The sequence below is a fragment of the Lynx canadensis genome, chromosome C2 (assembly GCF_007474595.2).
Source record: "Lynx canadensis isolate LIC74 chromosome C2, mLynCan4.pri.v2, whole genome shotgun sequence".
NCBI lineage: Eukaryota > Metazoa > Chordata > Mammalia > Carnivora > Felidae > Lynx > Lynx canadensis.
In genome coordinates, this window is record NC_044311.2 from 42,958,566 (window position 1) to 42,977,631 (window position 19,066).

At 36.2% G+C, this 19,066-nt stretch overlaps 1 long non-coding RNA gene across 1 annotated transcript; it reads left to right on the plus strand.

The window, feature by feature from the left end:
* The first annotated feature begins 5,125 nt into the window (after positions 1–5,125).
* On the plus strand, positions 5,126–18,764 carry LOC115524053. Its single transcript, XR_003971927.1, has 3 exons — positions 5,126–5,136; positions 8,099–8,104; positions 18,645–18,764. It is a non-coding gene; the product is annotated as an uncharacterized LOC115524053 (long non-coding RNA).
* The last annotated feature ends 302 nt before the right edge of the window (positions 18,765–19,066 follow it).

Consider the following 19,066-nt stretch of genomic DNA (forward strand, 5'->3'; position numbering starts at 1 on the left):
TTTCTAACTTTTGATGCCACAGAAATGTTTGCGTGATGGCCATGAAGTCTTGATCAGAAGGTTAGCTGGTAAGAACACACATGGAAATGGTTTGGTAGAAAGAAGAGCAATCAAAAATTCATATTAAAAACATCTAGAGGGGCGCCTGGGTGGCGCAGTCGGTTAGGCGTCCGACTTCAGCCAGGTCACGATCTCGCGGTCCGGGAGTTCGAGGCCCGCGTCGGGCTCTGGGCTGATGGCTCAAAGCCTGGAGCCTGTTTCCGATTCTGTGTCTCCCTCTCTCTCTGCCCCTCCCCCATTCATGCTCTGTCTCTCTCTGTCCCAAAAATAAATAAACGTTGAAAAAAAAAATAAAAACATCTAGAAAATAATTTAAGGTAATTGAAATTTGAAGGCATAATACTGAGTAGGGATAAATAGTATAATGTAATTTTCCTGTTTCCTATACATTGCTTTGCTGTAACTGACTAAGCTAGTCAAATCCAGTTTGCCTTCTACTTGTGTGTCTTGCTTCTATAGATTATCATTAACATGATTTTGTAAACAATTTCCTAACAAAGCTTATCACTGAGGTTTGTATTTCATCTCTTGATTAACGTAAGCGTTAGATGCGAGGGGTCTTGAGGGCAGAGTCCATGTTTTAATCACTGTTTTATCTCTATCAACCAATATTAACACATTTTGTAAGTTGGTTGCCAAAAAACAATTTCTTACACAAAATAAAGGAAAAATAATGAAGTTAACTTTTCATTAAAAGTCTCTCTTTGTTTTTAGCAAATAGTGATATATTACAGCATGTTTACCTGTTCTCTGTTACTCATATATCTCTATTGCTATAATTTCCCATATAATTTAGCATTGTAACCATATTTGAATCATCACAAAAACTTTCAAGTGTACCTCCTTTCTATGTGTGTCACGTTCTCATTATTATCTGTTTTAAACCTTAATTCAAATTTAAAAAAATCACCTTAAATCTTTCTAAATCTCAGCTAAAATGGAATATTGACCAAACAATTCTTCAGCAATGTTTTAGGGCAGGTTAGTTTAAATTTTGTGATATTTTTGTCCATAATTCTTAGGTCATATCATTCTTTTGGGGCTTCATTTGATATTGAGTACCTTCTGAAAGAAAATGAAGTATTTGGAATATATATGATCTGCAGTAGTACGGCTTGTCAGCATGGCCAAAGAACATGTTCTATTTTTAATAGTCATTGGAAAAAAAGTAAAGCAGACAAGGAAAGGGGACACATAGAGGTTTGAAATATTTTACTGTTTGTTTTCCTGCTTTACATATGATGGCACATTAGGCTATTGATGGGCAAATTTGAGATAATAAGAGGAGTCCACAAGTAGGAGGGGAATAAGAGGAGGAAAGAAACAGGAAACATCAAGGTCCTATGTGGCAAAAAGCTGGAATGGAAAGAAAGAAGAAACAGCCCTATGATTTGACATTCCCAGTTTACCCATTAATGGTAACTAGGGGAGACTAAACATGAATTAAGAGTTCTCATGAAAAGTTGCTGCTACAGAGAGTATCTGGCATAGTTGGATGTGATATTGGCTCCGACTTTTTAAAAATTCTTAGTTTGGAAAAGAGGGAATTTCACCTCATGCTCTACACCATATCTTTAAATATGAGAAATGACAACTAACATTTTCTTACTGGTCCAAATTGGGTATCAAGTCTGTGCTACTTGAAGGCAAAGAGTTTGAGAATTAATCAACCATTCTCACTGCATGGTCTTTTTCAGTGTTTCACAATATAGAAGAGTTTATTTCCCCTTGAACGTGGAATATTTATTATGTTATTGAAACAATTGGCTGAACTTTCGGAAGAAAGCAAAAAAAAACAAACAAAAAAAAAAGCTTTACTCTGCTCCTTTCACTAAAATATATAATGGCTGTATCAAATCTTTATGGTAAAAGAAATCATTGCATAAGTAGAAAAGGGAAGCATGGTTAAGCATTCTTACACCCTTGGAATATAAATTCTATTTCTAATCATGTTCCTCAAATCATGAAATACAAAGAGCTGCCCAATTTGACCACATAAAATTCAAAACATCTGAATAAAATGAAAAAAGAAAGATGTAATATATATAGGTTGTTGACAAACTGAAAAATAGGAAAATTATTTTTAAATAATACAGGCAAAAGTTCATAAGTATAATGACAAAACATGAAGCCCTTTTAAAAACATATGCCAGAGTTCATAGCAATAGAAAACTTATCAAGGTTTAAATATAATCAATGTACATAAGGAGAAATAAGAATAAAAGCATATGAAAAGATCTTTAGAGCTTACTTATAGAAAAATACATGAAAATTCAAACAACATTGAAATGTCATTTTCTTTCTATTCTATAGAAAAAGAGACAAATGTTTCTTAATACTTAAGTGATAGGAATAGGCATTCTCATACCTGCTGATGGATTTGTCAACTTGCACAGTTTCTGGAAGGCAATGTGTCAATATATACTACAGTGTAAGTTGTGCATTTGCTTTGACTCAGCAATCTTACTTCTAGAAATGCACCCAAGAGTTAATCACACGAGCATCAACCCCTATGTTTACAAGGATTTTCAACACAGCATCATCTATAATCTAGTAGTTGGAAATAGCACATATATACCATATATCATATATATGCAGTTATTCTTGGTGAATTTGTTTATAAATATCTAGATTATCTAGTATAAAATGTATTAAAGAAGACATAAAAATATTGTCATTAATCGGAGTGTCATGATTCAAGGTGATTATTTCCTTTTTTCATTTATAATATTATATTTTAAAACGTGATTTAGCTTTTTAAAAATTTATGTGATTCTTCACTTGAAATGTGCTAATATCGCATTAACTTAAATACACTAAAATATTTTCTGTCCACATTCAGGTGCCCAAGAAATGTCTTTTACAAAGCATTTTTTAACTGCCACATTTTGGTGAAAACGTTCGAATTGATACCACTATGGAAATAAGATTTTAGTCTAATACTTTATCCAAAAGTTTGTTACTAGCTTTAATTAGAATATGATGCCTAATTTTGCTCCGTAACTACTGTCACTCATTAAAATCATTCTAATCAAATATTACAGCAGTCTCTATATCCTTGGTGTCTTAGTGGAATAAAAAAAAAGATTTTTTAGCTATCATTCAAAATAAAATGGAGTAATTTGAATCCCATATCCAGAGCCAGTGACAGTATAGCTTAAAACTAGTCATCTAAATCTATTGAAAATTAATTCCATCAATGTTTCCTTTTAAGGAGAGATACAAAATAAAACAACATAAGATGTAAGAAGAGTGTTCACTACTATTTCTCATGTTCACATTTCATGAGACCTTACTAGAAGCTCAGTTCTACATTTTTTATTCAAATCTCATTTTTGCGTAGCAGATGCAAGAATAGAAATTGTTCCAAACTTTCAAGAAGATATTCTTGTAAATTGTTAGCAGTATCATTCTGAAATATTACTTCAAAGTCACTTTTCTATCGAGGTGGAAGAGAGCATATACATACTACTCCAGGCATGTAGAACATTTATATTTTCATCATATAATTACAGAGCTTGTCTAACTTTCCTCTAAAGTGAGATCAGACTAGTAGATGTGCTGGTCACATACATTTAACTTTTCTAGAGGACACACCCATTGTAGGGTGCTGTCTTGGGTAATTACATTGACATATGAATGTACAATATATGCAAAGCATATATTTACCAGGCTATTTGCCTTGGTTTGTCTCATTTCAAACCATCTGTCCTTTCTTTTTCATTGTAGCCCATGGATTTGGGACAGAGTATTCTCAAGGGTTAGTTATCTCAGGTTTCAATTCTAGGAATTTCTTGACCTCCTTCTCTTTTCAGTATGTAGGGAAGAAACTGTTGTAACTCTTCAGGTTCTTTATAACTGAAGAACTGGGAAACACCATCAGCATGGCTCACTGAGGTGTGGTGACAGTTATTTTTTTCTTAATTAGTCAAAATGTACAATGTGCTAATTACTTGATTCACAAGGAAAAAAATCATTAAATAAAAATCACATTTGACTGGTTTTAGCATATTAGGGCATATATTTTTATTTAAATGCAGAGAGCATCTGAATGTTAAATAAGCCACAAAATATGTTCATGGTGAAACTAATTAACACTACAACCATGAACACAATTCCCTTATGGGTTAATTTCTCAATGAAACTCAAAGATACTTTTTGACCTACTATAATGCTCCTTCTGCCAAGGTTAAGAGAAAGATATCACCATAATTGGAGCATATGAGTCTGTATTAACCTGATTTAGGTTGGGGAATCAAAGATTTGCACAAGGAAGGAATTCATAATAATTAGGGTGTAAAACATGCAAGCATAGGGGCTTAAACACAGCATGAATTAATTATTCAGTGTTGTTCAGTCCATTTGGACTTATAAATTACAAAAGGTCATAGAGAGAAGATTGTAACCCTTATTCCCTTTCCAGTCTAACAGCCTAAGACTTCTTAAACCTCATCCTTGCAGAGTATGGACAAACATATTTAAAATTATGAAATAATAATATACAAAGGGAAAAGATAGGTAGGTACATAAAACAAATGTGAGGTATGTGAGGACAAAGAAAAATCATGTATATTCTGCTAAGTAACCTTAGGAATCAAGAATGTTTACATTTTACATATCACTCAAATAGTTGTCACTTCCAATTTGTAATCTTTATTATACTAAATTAACATTGATTTGCATAACTTTATTTCATAGATAAAGTTGGTATTATCCTTATTTTTCAATACAGGTTTTAGTAAATTTAGTAAATTATTTCATGATTTTTATATAGAAGTCTTAGTAGGAAAACCCACAAACTAACAAAGATAAAAACAAAATAAACCTGAAGACTGTGGTAGGCTGAAGAATGGCCCTCAAAAATGTCCACATCCTACACCTGGAACCCATGAACATGTTCCATTGTATGGCAAAAGGAACTTTGCAGACGTGATTAAGTTAAGGATCTCAAAATAGGGAGATAATCCTGGGTTATTCGGGTGGACCAATGTAACCACAGGAGTTGTTATAAGAAAGAGTCAGGAGGGCCAAAGTCAGAGACAAGGCCATGCAGTAATGGAAACAGAAGTAGAAAACGTGATGTGATGTGGGACAAGGATCCAAGGAATATGGACAGCATCTAGAAATTGGAAATGGCAAGGAATTGATTGTTCCCTGAAGTCTCCAGAAGGAATGCCAACACCTTAAATTTTTAGCACAGTGAGACCAATTTGGGCTTCTGATCTATAGAAGTATATGGTAATAACTTCGTGGAGTTAAACCACTAAGTTGGTGATAATTTCTGGCAGCAACAAAAGAAAACTAATACAAAGACTATAAAAAGCCAACAAAACTCAATCCCCAAATACCTGACTGTATTAGTATGGAATGAATATCATCCCCCGAGTAATCAATGTGAATATCAGAGCTAGATTTTGTATAGTTTTAAAGAGTCCATGTCTTTGTTATTAGGGAAATATCTAAACTAAACACCTCTTTTGTCCCCCACATATGGTTAGTATTATTTAATTCAATCAAGAAAAATATATAAAGGACTTTTTTTGAGCCATGTATAGTCTCTTGAATCACCAAAGAGGATAAAACTATGAAAGAGCATGTTTTTCTGCCATTAGACAGCTTTCAGTTTAGAAGAGATATATACAAAATCAATGCAAAATAGGAAATGACACATGAGTTTGTATTTAAACAAAGCACCAAGAGTTTATAGATTAGAAGCCTGTTTACTGAGAAAGGGTTTAGCATGATGGTTGTGAGGTGTTGCCGTAGAAAAAGAATAGGTAAAGACAGAAAGGGTGCTGAAAGTCAGATCAGAGGTCTGAAGAGCATGTGAGGAGTAGGGAGGTGGTCAAAATATATAAACATTGTTTCAATTAGTTTTATTGAATATTTAGGAAATTTTTTATTCTGGAATTACATGTAGCTTACAAACATGCTGGAGTCAGCCCAGTCTTGAAGCCCCCGGTTCCTCCCCTCAACACCTCAGTTAGGATCTTAATTTCCCTTCTGATCATGAGCAACCCTTTGTAGAGATCAGTCAACAATTAGTGCCACCAATTCCTTACTTTTCACTTTCTCTGAAGCTCGCTGCACGTCTGGTTTTAGCTACCATCATCATTCTGAAACTTCCCTAGCCAAAGATCATTCCACACGTAATGAACACTCTCATGTCCTCCTTTTATTGAAGTTAACCAGAAGGTAAACTCAAGTCCTCTCTCTTACTCTCCTCTTTGGCCCTTCCAGGTCTCTTCCTACTTTCTCAGTTTCATTCTTTGGCTCAATGTTCTGTCCTTGACCCACTGTTTATTCCACGACCTTCTCAAAGTGCAGCACGTGGCTGCTATCTTGGTGCATTGCCCACACTTCCTTACTTCCTTCTTCTAGGCTCTGTGCACTCATTCCTTGGTTTCTCTGTTGCTTTGCTCCTTATGGCTGTCATTTACATCTTTCTTCAGAAGACCTTCCTGAGGTTATTGAAAGCACTTTGGACTCTTGTGCAAAGATCCAAAAGTACCTGGTAGTGTGTGTACCTCCAGGGGTAGCCCGTAGCCAGGACTGACTGATTTAGAAGTAAGATAATCTGGCTTTTTTTTTACTTTGAGTGAGACAAATGAGGGGGTATCATTTAAGCTTCAAAGCTTCCCACAGTACACAGCTCAGTACTTTGCCTAAAACTCTACCCTCATTTAGTTTCTCCTCCTTCCCTGCCCTGCTTCTTCCTCTCCCATACTGATTTCCCCTAGAAGCACTTTCTCAATAAATCACTTGCATATGGATCTTCATCTGTTTCCTAGGGACCTTCCCAAAACACTCCACACACTGTCAATTAAGTACATTCCTTGTCATGCTAACTCCTAAGAAGTGTCCTTAGTCCTAACCTCTTCACTGAGGAAGCTGAGGATTCAGGATCCAAGTATCTAGGAGACGTCTGCATCTGGACATATTTCACAAATGATGACACTTCCCCTCATCCTACCAGTGCCACAAGGGGATCTTTCTTAGATCCTCACAGTGAGAACATGGCAGAGTTCATGGAGGTAAAGGCCAATAAATTATAGAGGTTCCTGTAAGACTGTGGCTTCCAGGAATTTCTCCTCATGCTAGCTCATACTCAGCCTCTAGCAATTGGTCAAAATTGCAACATAAGTATCCCTACCTGTTTGTGGCTCCTACAGCTTCTGCTTCAGGTAAGCAGGATGAAGTTGTTATGTCTTTCTGGATGAATTTCTCTCCAGATTTGAAGTGCTGGTTTTCCCTGTGCAGGGGCCAAAGACAGGCTGCCCCAAGATGGGCAACTTTGGTATATTGATTATTTTAAAGAAAAGTTACTTAAGAGACACCCTATGCAAGAAGGACACTCGGACCCTCCTGTGTCCTCCTGAAAGCAGGAAATAAATCTCCCGTGTGAATGGTACCCTCCTTGAACCAGGAGATAAAGAGACATCCTTATCACCAGATTGGAGATTTAGAGCTCAAAAGGCTGTATAAAAACTTGTATTACTTTTCACTAATGTACCACCGCAGCTCAAATTCTGTTTGGAACTTCGTACTAACTGAAGCTCCCAAAATTAAAATTTCTTTTTCCCGTCAATTCCTCAGAGATTTATTCTTTGTGTTTAAAAAGTATAAAAACTGCCTTCCTTGGTCATTTCCTTGGGTCTCAGTTTCCATGTTGGGCCTCTGTGCACATATCTTTGTTGTTGTTGTTTTTTTTTTCTCCTGCTGATCTGTTTCATGTAAATTTGATTCTTAGTCCAGCTGGAAGACTTCAAGGGTAGAGAAGAATTTTTCCTTCCCTTCACCTGGAACATTGGTTCTATGGTAGGTCCAAGTTTTTACTCAATTTGCTCAGCTTTTTCTCAAAGTAAGGATAGAAGGGAAGACTTCCAAACTCTTTACATATTGGAGCTTAAAACAAGAAGTCCTTTACCTGACTTTTTAAACTTTAAGACATTTATTTGTGATTTTAAGTGGGTTAGTAAAAAACTGTTCCTACCAAGATGGTAATGTTTTTGAGTAAAGACTCTATAGTGACGATGAGAGTCAAGTGCCTATCTGGGAATGAATGCTCAGTAAAGAAACAATGACTTATACAAACACTGTGAGACAAGAATGCCAGTGTGGCCAGAGCAGAGCGAATGGGGAACACTGTGACACATTACAAGATTGACTCAGAGAGGCAATGAGAAGAGTATGAGTCCATTAGGCAATTTTAAGGACTTTGGCTTATACTCCATGAGAAATGGGGTCTTTGGAAAGATTTTTCCTGAGTGAGTGCAAGGTCTGATGGGTTTTAAAAGTACTATTTATTCTGGCTCCTGCAGAGATTGGACTAGAAGAGAGCAAGTGAGAAGTGGAGAGACCAGTTGGGGTACAACTGAGGTAATCCTTAGGTGGGATTATGCTTTAGACCATTGTAAGGGGTTGTCATAATGAGAACTGCTCATATTCTGGACATGAGATTAAGGCCAATAAGATTTGCTGGACCGGACTCGGGGTGTGACAGAAAGCTTATAGCAAAGTAGGACTCCAGATACATTTTCCTTGAGAAACCGAAAGAATTGATTTACCCTGTTGACAGGATGGCTTTCTAACTGATCTATCTGACTAAATCTCACCTATGATTACAGTTTTTGACCACCTCTCCATTGTGTTCAGGCCAGCTTCTTCAGCATGGAAGTCCCACCACGCTTGGACTTTGGTGTCAGTGTAATGGTTTAGCCCCAAGCCTGTACCACCTTGAGCCTTTTGTATCATTCATGCTGAAAATGTTTGAAATTCCACTGAAAAGCTGCTGTCTCAGGTCTCAGCATCTTTATACCACCGTTGCTTTTATTTGGAATCCCTTCTTTTTCATTCCCCTCAGATGGCTTATTCCTGTTGATACTTAAAAATTCAGTTCAAATATTATGCCCTCTACTAGCCATAAAATAGACTCTTAACTATACAGAACAAACTGAGGGTTGCTGGAGGTGAGGTAGGCAGAGGATTGGTTAAATGGGTGATGGGAATTAAAATGGGCACTTGTGATGAGCACTGGGTGTTATATGTAAGTGATGAATCACTGAATTCTACTTCTGAAACTAATATTACACCATATGTTAACTAGAATTTGAATAAAAAACTGAAATAAGCAAAAAAAATTACACCCTCTAGAAACTTTCCTCAAACCATTCTTTCGTGTTTACCTGTCTCAAGTCTAGGGAAGCTGCCTGTATCACTGGTACTCCGTGATTCTGTCCTTATTTAATTATACCGTAAGTGTTAGGCTACATGGTGACTCCCCATAACTGTATTTGGGGGTTGGGGTGAACAGAGACCCTATAATTTTCATCTATCTGTGATCAGAGCCACTGACACAGTCCATGCACTCAATACATTTTAATAGGCTAAGAACTGATACTGCTAATTTTTTGGTTTTCTTAATTTTGTTTTGTTTACCTTTTGGAGTTTAGAGAGCTCAAAAAATTTTGGAAAGTGCCCATAGCTTGTACAGGAAAATCTTTTCATTAGTCCTTGGGAAAAAACAAAGGTAAATAACTAATCAACACTCACTGGCAGTGTGCATAGTTTAACAATATAAAGTCACTTTCAGCTTGAAGAGAGAGAAAAATTCAAATATGTGCAGTTTTTATAAAAACTGAAATCTAGATATATTAGTAGTAGATAAAAATCTATAGGCCCATGTTCTACAACATTTTTATTTTTTTTCCTAAATATTAATGGGACATTTTATCTTGGACAACTTAATTCACTGGTATTGGTCTTACACTTATAGTTGAAGATAAATAGCCATACCAATCCAGGTTTCCCCTAAGAATATTACATTCTAATGTTTTTCTTGGAATAAAATAATTGTGTGAAACAACAGAAGATTGTTTAGAATGGCCAATAAAGTCCAGGATGTATTCACTGAAAAATAATGTGGGTAAATGATGTGGAGAAAAAACTGCTATTGACTTCTTTGACAAAATTCACTAATGAGAAAACAGTAAGATAAAATTTGTCCATAAAGACCACAGTCTAGCACAGGCCAGATGAAAATTATGTTTACTTTTCAAAATAAAGAATTCAGAACACTGTACTACTTGACTAGCAGTACAGGCCAAGACTCGGTGTTGGAAATAAATTAAAATCCAAAGGAAAATCCCACAGATGTCAAAAAAAGATTTTGAAAGAAACTAATGAAAAACATATACATATTGTATAATAGATGTTAAGGCCAAATACATTAAAACAGTTTATATCAATGGCTACTCTGTTCTTTCATGAACAAGGTTTTTTTTTTTTTTTATTATTTATAGTTACAAGACTGCAGAAGAGAATCAATATATTGGAATGCAATGTACTATGTTCAAAATCAACTTGAACTTTAGGGGTTCTGATTTTGCAGTGAAACTGTTAAGTGTCAAGGATTGAGTTTCTTTCGAGAGGAGAAAATATATATATTTTTTCTTACAAGAAAGACTGAGAAAAGGGGAGGAGGATTCTTTGACATGAAACATCTTTGAAACCTGAACATTTTGATGTTACACATACAATTCAGGACATACATTGTTCTATTTTCCAATATTTCCTTTTGAGGAAATGGGGAAGAATTTGGAAGGTAATCTACAAAGATGTGCTCAAGTAGCCCATATTTCAAGCTTTTCTTTTTCTTTAGCGCCCTGGAACCAGTAGACCCTTAGGCAACTCTGGAGTTAGGGGAAGCTGTTGCGTGGTCGGCTGGGTAGAAAGACATACATGAGACTTCGCTTGTTCTGCACATTCCGTGATTGTGTCCACTGATTATGTATACCTTGTATGCACGGTACCTCTGGCACCATGATTTGGGTAATTTGGATACTACTCCCCCCAAAAGCATAAAGGTATATCCCTTTTGAACTTCCAAGAAATTAACAACAGAGCATGTTAGATTTTTTAGCAAACGGAGAACTTGCACAAAATTAAATACACATTTAATGACTAACAGACAAGTTCAATGTTTGCCTATTTGCAATAGAATCTAGTATATTAACTTGTTTAGAGGATGGTTTATAAAATGCATACATATTTAATTTTCTTTGTTTCATTTTGAATTACACAAAGAAAACAAGAGTATGTTTTTCATATAATGTTTAATCAATACAGATTAAGGGCTCATTTAGATTAATACCCTAAATGCAGCCTGAGAGCAAAAGTAAGCATTATCACTTTTTACACACACATAAGAATACATATAAAATATATACTCTGTGCATTTTTTATGATTGACATTACTTAGTACACATTAGTCTTCCACTTGCTTTTTTTTCTCCTTCCACATGGTTGAAAAATCTTTTCATGTCAGGGAATATAAGCACAGGTTATACTTTTTTTGCTCAACTGCTTAGAAACACTGTATTCAATGGATTACCTATAAGTCACTTAAACATTCCTCTGTTGATGGTTATTTAGATATTTAGGTACATTTTCTCTTCTTTCCTCCCCCCCCCCTTTTTTTTGTTACCACCCTGTATCTCCATAATATAGCTGAAAGGAAAAATTTCTAGATTGAAGGATACACACATTTACATTTTCAAAGATATGTCTAATTCTAATTACCCTCCGAAAATCTACATTGAATTACAGCTCCATCAGCAACATCAAAATGCTAGTTCTTCCCCACCCCTCACAACACTCAGTGTTATTAAGCACCCAATGGATAAAATATGTACCTCATGTTCTCTACATTTGCTCTGTCCTCATGAATAGTAAAGCTGAGTATCTTTTCAAATGTTTATTGGCCATTTTTACTTCCTTGACACTGTATAAATATTAAATAAATGAATGATTAAATTACTGAATGAAGCAATACATTTAGAGGGCTGGAGAAATAGATTTAATCACTACCATCCAGGAAAATGAAACTGTTTCCCCGGCATTATGATTACAATCTTATTATGCCAAACACAGAAATTAAATAGCTCCACTTTAATTTTAATATGCACGGAGAGGTTATATACGATTCCTGGTTGCCAACTGGACTACATTTAATATGAGTTTATAAGTCCACTAGGTATCAAAACTCATCCTGGGTATATTTATTTTCCTTATATGTGTGTGACATTCTAGATTTAGCACCCGTCATTCAGTGTATTGTACCACTACTTATTATATTTAGTTATAAGTTGGGTTCATGGGTGGGGTGTGTGTGTGTGTTCACATGCTAAGTTTATTTTTAATCTGAAAGACTTAATTGTGTGAAAGTTCACATTTGGAGTCTTCCTTTACCCCCTTCATCCCTCAATTTCCCCATTTCTTTTTCTCCACTTGAGTAGTTTCCTCTTTTTCTCGTTTCTTTGCATCACTGTGACATGCTCTCAGAATCCTCCTTTACCCGAAGGACTTAAAGTATTACCTCTCCTAGTAGTACTTTATTCTGACAGTCATCAAAGTCTAAGCCCAATGACAGAAATTTCAAGTGAAATTTCAAGTGAAATTTCAAGTGACAGAATTGCTAAAATCAGCTAATCAGAGGGGCAGGTAATGTACTTCCGAGCAGCAGGGACAGTCCTGAAGCTTGTATCTGAAACATTATATAGGCTGTTATCCAGTATTGGATTAATTGATTTTGGCCACTTAATTGCCGTAGGCATAGCTCACTGACTTTGTGTGAGGTACTCCTTACCTGCAAAATTTTAGTTTAATCTGCATGGTATCCCTATGCTCTTTTTTAAAATATTAGGCATCTAAGGCTTAAGCACATACACATGAAGGAAAATATGAATGAAATATGCACTTTATAGCTAACATAGAGCTAATTTTCAAAGCTAACCTTTGTTGGTGGTTATGTATATTAGGACACTGCAGATGGTCAGGAGATCAAGGAAACTTTGTAAACACTCCCAAACATTAAAAGTGCCCCAACTTTGAGAAGACTTATATAAACAACTGGAATAAAGCCCTTTTCTAAATTATGCAAGCTCTTTCATTTCAGCACATTTATTGAGTTCTTTTAGCATTGCATAAAAAAGGAACAAATGCATAATATAAAAACCAACAACACACTAAATTGGGAGGATCTTGATCTTGAAGGATCCAACAGAGAAAAGGAAAGCGCCACAAAGCATGTGGCATATTTGATGTCAAATTTCTTCATATAAGGACACTGCTATAAAATGTAAATATCTTCAAAGGATTAACCCTTCCCCATCATGAAAATATGCACATTTTCAAAGGGGGTGAAGCATTTTCTAATCTGAACATCTTTAAAGGGGGGAAATCAATAAATGGCATGAAAAACTTCAAAGCAGGACCTCCTGTCAATGACAGAAGTTCCTCAGCAATGCAGAGGCTTTGAAGGAGGGCTCCCAGTGCTGGGAAAGCTTTGAAGTGACTGAAAACAGACATTTATAATTATGGAAAGGTGCGGTGTCCAGCAGGGATAGTACAAAGACACGTCTGAGGTAGGTGCAGACGGAGATTGGGACATGGCAGGGACACTGACCTTGCACCTCCCAACCTAAAAGCCTTTCGGGTCAACTCAATAATCATATGTAAAACGGCAAGTGTGGAGTGAGAACAGTGGCGAGAGGCAAAAAACCAAATTATTTTAGATCTCACATTTCAAAAAAGAGAAAACCCTTCAGCACCCCCAAAGCAGATCTTAATACATACCGCCTGTGCTAGGTTCTTGTGTAGCTGCCTGATCTATTAAGCTGTTATCAACACTCAGCTTTCTGCAAACAAGTGTTCCAGAAGTGTGAAAAAGTCTCAGAATCCGCTTCTTTAGGTCCCTTAGTCCGTAAATGTATGATAGTGAGATCTCTTTGAAAGTAGTTATTGTATACATCAGATGATATTCTAAGGGAAGAAAAATTACTAAAATCTGTAATTCAGCTATTGTTTAATTTGAGCCCAAACTATTCCAAGCCAATGATTTGGTATCTAATTTCCAGAACTCAACTGAAGACCTTTTTGAATGCCATAAAAGCTAGGACTAACACTAAACCAAGAATCAAAGGCAGCCTTGGTAAAATCACAAGAGGTCAATTTTAATGTTCTATACTCTAAACTATATTTCTATTTTAATTTATTTACCCTGACATTCATGAGGCTAGGTGAGTTCATAACATCCTCTTTCTTTTTGGTGTCATTCATTATGAAATCTGCTTCTCCCAAACGGTTCTTTCATCATCTAATATATATTGAGCATAAAACTTTCTAGGCTCTGTTCTAGGTAGTTGGGGTACAGTACTGTGCACAGATACTCCCTGCCTTTGTGGAGATTGCAGTCTGGGGGCACAGGCATTGACCAATATAATCAAACAGAAAATGATACATTATCCTGTGATCAGGGCTTTAAGGAAAAGGTACACAAAAGATCTGGCATGTTCTGAAGAACCAGAATTGAGAGATTCCCCAAGGAACTGAGAGAGCTGGGCTGAGATCCAAAGGATGAGTAGTCATTAACCAGGAGAACACGGGGGTGAATGGTGCACCAGGGAAGGATGTCAGGTGGAGGGTGAAGCAAGTACAAAAGCCAGGTGATGGGAGATACTTTGTGACACTTTTACTCACAAGAAGTGGACCAGTAGGAGGAGCCAGATAGTGCAGACCTTAGTAAGGACTTTGGTCTTAATCCTAAAATCAATCAGAAGCCTTTGAAGAATTTTAAGTATGCATTTGCTAAAACCACATTTGCCTATTGAATAGATTGTTGCTGCTTGAGTGTGAAGCAATAGATTGAGATGGGGGAAGGGGCAAGAGTGTGTAAGAGAAAACTAGTCAGGAGGCCACTGGAGTAATTGAAATAAGGGATGGTGATAGCTTGAAGTACAAAAGGGTGGCAGTGATGGTGATGGAGGCAAGTAGGAAGATTTGAGAAACAATCTGGGGGAAAATTTGATAAAATTTACTGTTGGAAAAAATAGGTAAGAAGGAGAGAAGGCCAAGGATGATGTCGATATTTCTGTGGGTTTGATGGAGTCATTCACTCAGAAAGGAGCTCTTGGAAAGGTATTGGATTTGGAGGTAGAATAATTAGTACAACTTTCGTTATGTTGAATTTACCACACAGATATTTTGAGACATGCAAGTGGACATGTGAAGTAGCCATTTGTGCATATGAATAGGGAGGAGAGATCTTGCCTAGGGGCAAAATGTTTGAACTGCTCATTTCTGATAATAATTAAGGATAAATGCAATTGTTTAGAAAGAAGTGATGGAAATGGGAAGATGAATATAAAAGATCCTCAAGGAAGAACTCCAACATTAAAGACTCACTTGTTTTCTTTTCTTTTCTTTCTTTTTTAAAGTAGGCTCCATGGAGCTCAATGTGAGGCTCGAGCTCACCACCCTGAGAAGAAGACCTGAGCTGAGATTAAAAGTATGACACTTAACTGACTGAGCCAACCAGGCACCCCAAAGACTCAATAGTTTTGGTGGATAAATTTTAATGGTTTTCCTTTCAGGATTCCCAATTGGCTTCATATTTTAAAAATTAATCTGATATTTTATCCATGATAAAACATGATATTTTAATCTGTGTTTTAGGCCTTTGAGATAAAAGAGATAAATATAGCAGCATTTTTATTTCATCAACTTTTATAAATATATTTTCATATCTTCTAGAATTTTACCTACCTAGTTAAATTTTCCATTGAAGTTAAAGTAGAAAATGTCAAATATCGCTATCAGCTCTTAACTGTCACAAAGAATTACGATAGCTGAACACTTGTCAGTTGCCTTCCTTTAGTCTAGACTTTTTCCAGTTCATCCTCTTCTCTTTTTGTCAGAGATATTTTTCTAACATTTTAATCTGATCATGTTACTCTCTTGCACAAAATTCTCCAATGTTTCCTATATATATATATATATATATATATATATATATATATATATATATATACATATATATTGTAATGTTTGTTTATTTGTTTGTTTATTCATTTATTTAGAGAGCAAGCATGAGCAGCGGAGAAGCAGGGACAAGGACAGAGGGAATCCCAAGTGGGTTCCTGCTCGGCAAAGGCTCGATCTAATGACCATAAGATCATAGCCTGAGTTGAAATCAAGAGTTGGATGCTTAACTGACTGAGCCACCCAGGTGGCTTATCATGATTTCTCCCCTGACTCCTTTCCTAATCTTATCTCCTTCTATTACTCTTTTCTCAGTGGACTCTCCAGCAATGTTCAACTATTTGCATGGCCAGAACATAGCATATTCTAGAATACTTTTATGACTTTTCATGTGTACCTGAGCTGCCTATGCTTAATGGTTTAATATTCATTGATTAAATAAATCTTAACAAATGACAATAATGTGGCAGATACTTTTTTGAGAATTTGGGATTCATGGGTAAACAGAGACAAGATCCTGAAGCTTACACTTTAGTGGGGAGAGAGAAAAGAGGAAATATTTTAAAAGTACACATAAAAGTAAAATTTATATTTGTAATGAGCATGAGCCAAACACTTTTAGACACTTGGGATGTATCAATGGAATAAACAGACCAAACTTCTCCCAATTCTTGCTTTCATGGAGCTTACCTTTTAGAGGGCCAGACAGACGTCAAGCAAAAGCATAGTAAGTAATTATATATTAGAAGGTGATGTGTGGACAGGGAAAAAATAGCATGGTATGTGGTAGAAGTGTATTGTTGGATGTGGACTGAAGTTTTTATATGATGATTATTAAGGTGATATTTGAACAAAGACTTTAAGTAGTTGAGGAAGCTGGTCAGAGGGGCATCTGGAGGAAGAGTGCTCTATGCAGAAGTTCATGCTATTTGAGGAGCATGCCTAATGTGTTTGAGAAATATCAAGTTTTCCACTGTGACCATAATAAAGTGAAGAAAGGGTAGAATAGTATGGTGAGGGGGTAAGTAAGAAGCAAATCAAATGGGTCTTCGTGGGCCATTGTAAGTGCATTGGGTTTTACTCAGCATGGATGAGGAATCATTGTGGGGTTTTGATCAGAGAAATTATCTGACTCACATTTTAAAATGATTATTCTGGTTTCTGTGTTGAAAATGCAATATGGGGAGAGGGACATGGGTAGAAACAGAGAGAAGACTGGTTAGGAGACTCTTTTAATAATATAGAGGAGAGATTAAGATAGTTCAGATGGGGATTTAATAGCCCACGTGATGAGAAACAGTGGGATTTCCGGGTATATTTTTAAAGGCAGGATTGAAAAATGGGATATAATAGAAAAGGAGGACATAATAATGATCCCAATGTTTTTGCCTTTAGTACTGAATGAGGAAAGCTTTAGGAAGAGGTTTTGGGAATAAAAATCCTCAACAAAGTAGGTATAGATGAAACATACCTCAACATCATAAAGGCCATATACCAAAGACCCACAGTGATTATCATCCTCAATGGGGAAAAACTGAAAGCTTTTCCTCTGTGGTCAGGAACAAGACAGGGATGTCCATTTCACCATTACTATTTAACATAGGACTGGAAGTCTTAGCTTCGGCAATCAGACAATTAAAAGAAATAAAATGCACCCAAAGTGGTAAGGAAGAAGTCAAACCATCACTATTTTCAGGTGACATGAAACTCTATGTAGAAAACCCAAAAAAACTCCAGCAAAAAGTTGCTAGAACCAATACATAAATTCAGTAAAGTCACAGGATGTAAAAGCAACATACAGAAATCGGTTGCATTTCTGTACACCAGTAATGAAGTAACAGAAAGAGAAATCAAGGAAATGATCCTATTTACAACTGCACCAAAACCATAAGATGCCTAGGATTAAACCTAACCCAAGAGTTAAAAGATGTGTACTCCGAAAACTATAGAACACTTATATAAGAAATTGAAGACGACACAAAGAAATGGAAAAACATTCCATGTTCATGGATTGGAAGAACAAACATTGTTAAAATGTCGATACTACCCAAAGCAATCTATACATTTAATGCAATCCCTATCAAAATATCACCAGCATTTTTCACAGAGCTAGAACAAACAATCCTAAAATTTGTATAGAACCAAAAAAGACCTGAATAGCCAAAACAACCCTGAAAAAGAAAACCAAACCTGGAGGCATCACTATTCTGGACTTCAAGCTATATTATAAAGCTGTAGTCAATCAAGACTGTATGGTACTGGCACAAAAATAGAAACATAGGTCAATGGAACAAAATAGAAAACCCAGAAATGGACCCACTAATATATGGTTAACTAATCTTTGAAAAAGCAGGAAAGAATACACAATGGAAAAAAGATGGTCTCTTCAACAAATGATGTTGGACAACTACATGCAAAAGAATGAAACCCGACCACTTTCTTATACCACACACAAAAATAAATTCAAAATGGGTGAATGACCAAAAAGTGAATCAGGAAACCATCAAAACCCTAGAGTAAAACACAAGGCAGCAACGTCTTTGAATTTTTTTTTAATGTTTATTTTTGACACACAGAGAGAGAAGACAGAGCATGAGTGGAGGAGGGGCAGAGAGAGAGGGAGACACAAATTCAGAAGCAGGCTCCAGGCTCTGTGCTGTCAGCACAGAGCCCGACGCGGGGCTCAAACTCACAGACTGCCGAGATCATGACCTGAGCTGAAGTCGGATGCTCAACCGACTGAGCCATCCAGGCGCCCCTGACAGCAACATCTTTGACCTTGGCTATATCAACTTCCTACTAGACACATCTCCTGGGACAAGAGAAACAAAAGCAAAAATGAACTATTGAGACTTCATCAAGATAAAAATCTTCTGCACAGTGAAGGAAACAATCAACAAAACTAAAACACAGCCTATGGAATGGGAGAAGATATCTGCAAATGATGTATCTGATAAAGGGTTAGTATCCAAAATCTACAAAGAGCTTACCAACCTCAATACTCAAAAAACAAATAATCCCGTGAATAAATGGGCAGAAGACATGAATAAACATTTTTCCAAAGAAGACATCCAGATGTCTATGCTCAACATAATTCATAATCAGGGAAATACAAATCAAAACTGCAATGAGATACTACCTAATACCTGTCAGAATGGCTAAAATTAACAACACAGGAAACAACAGG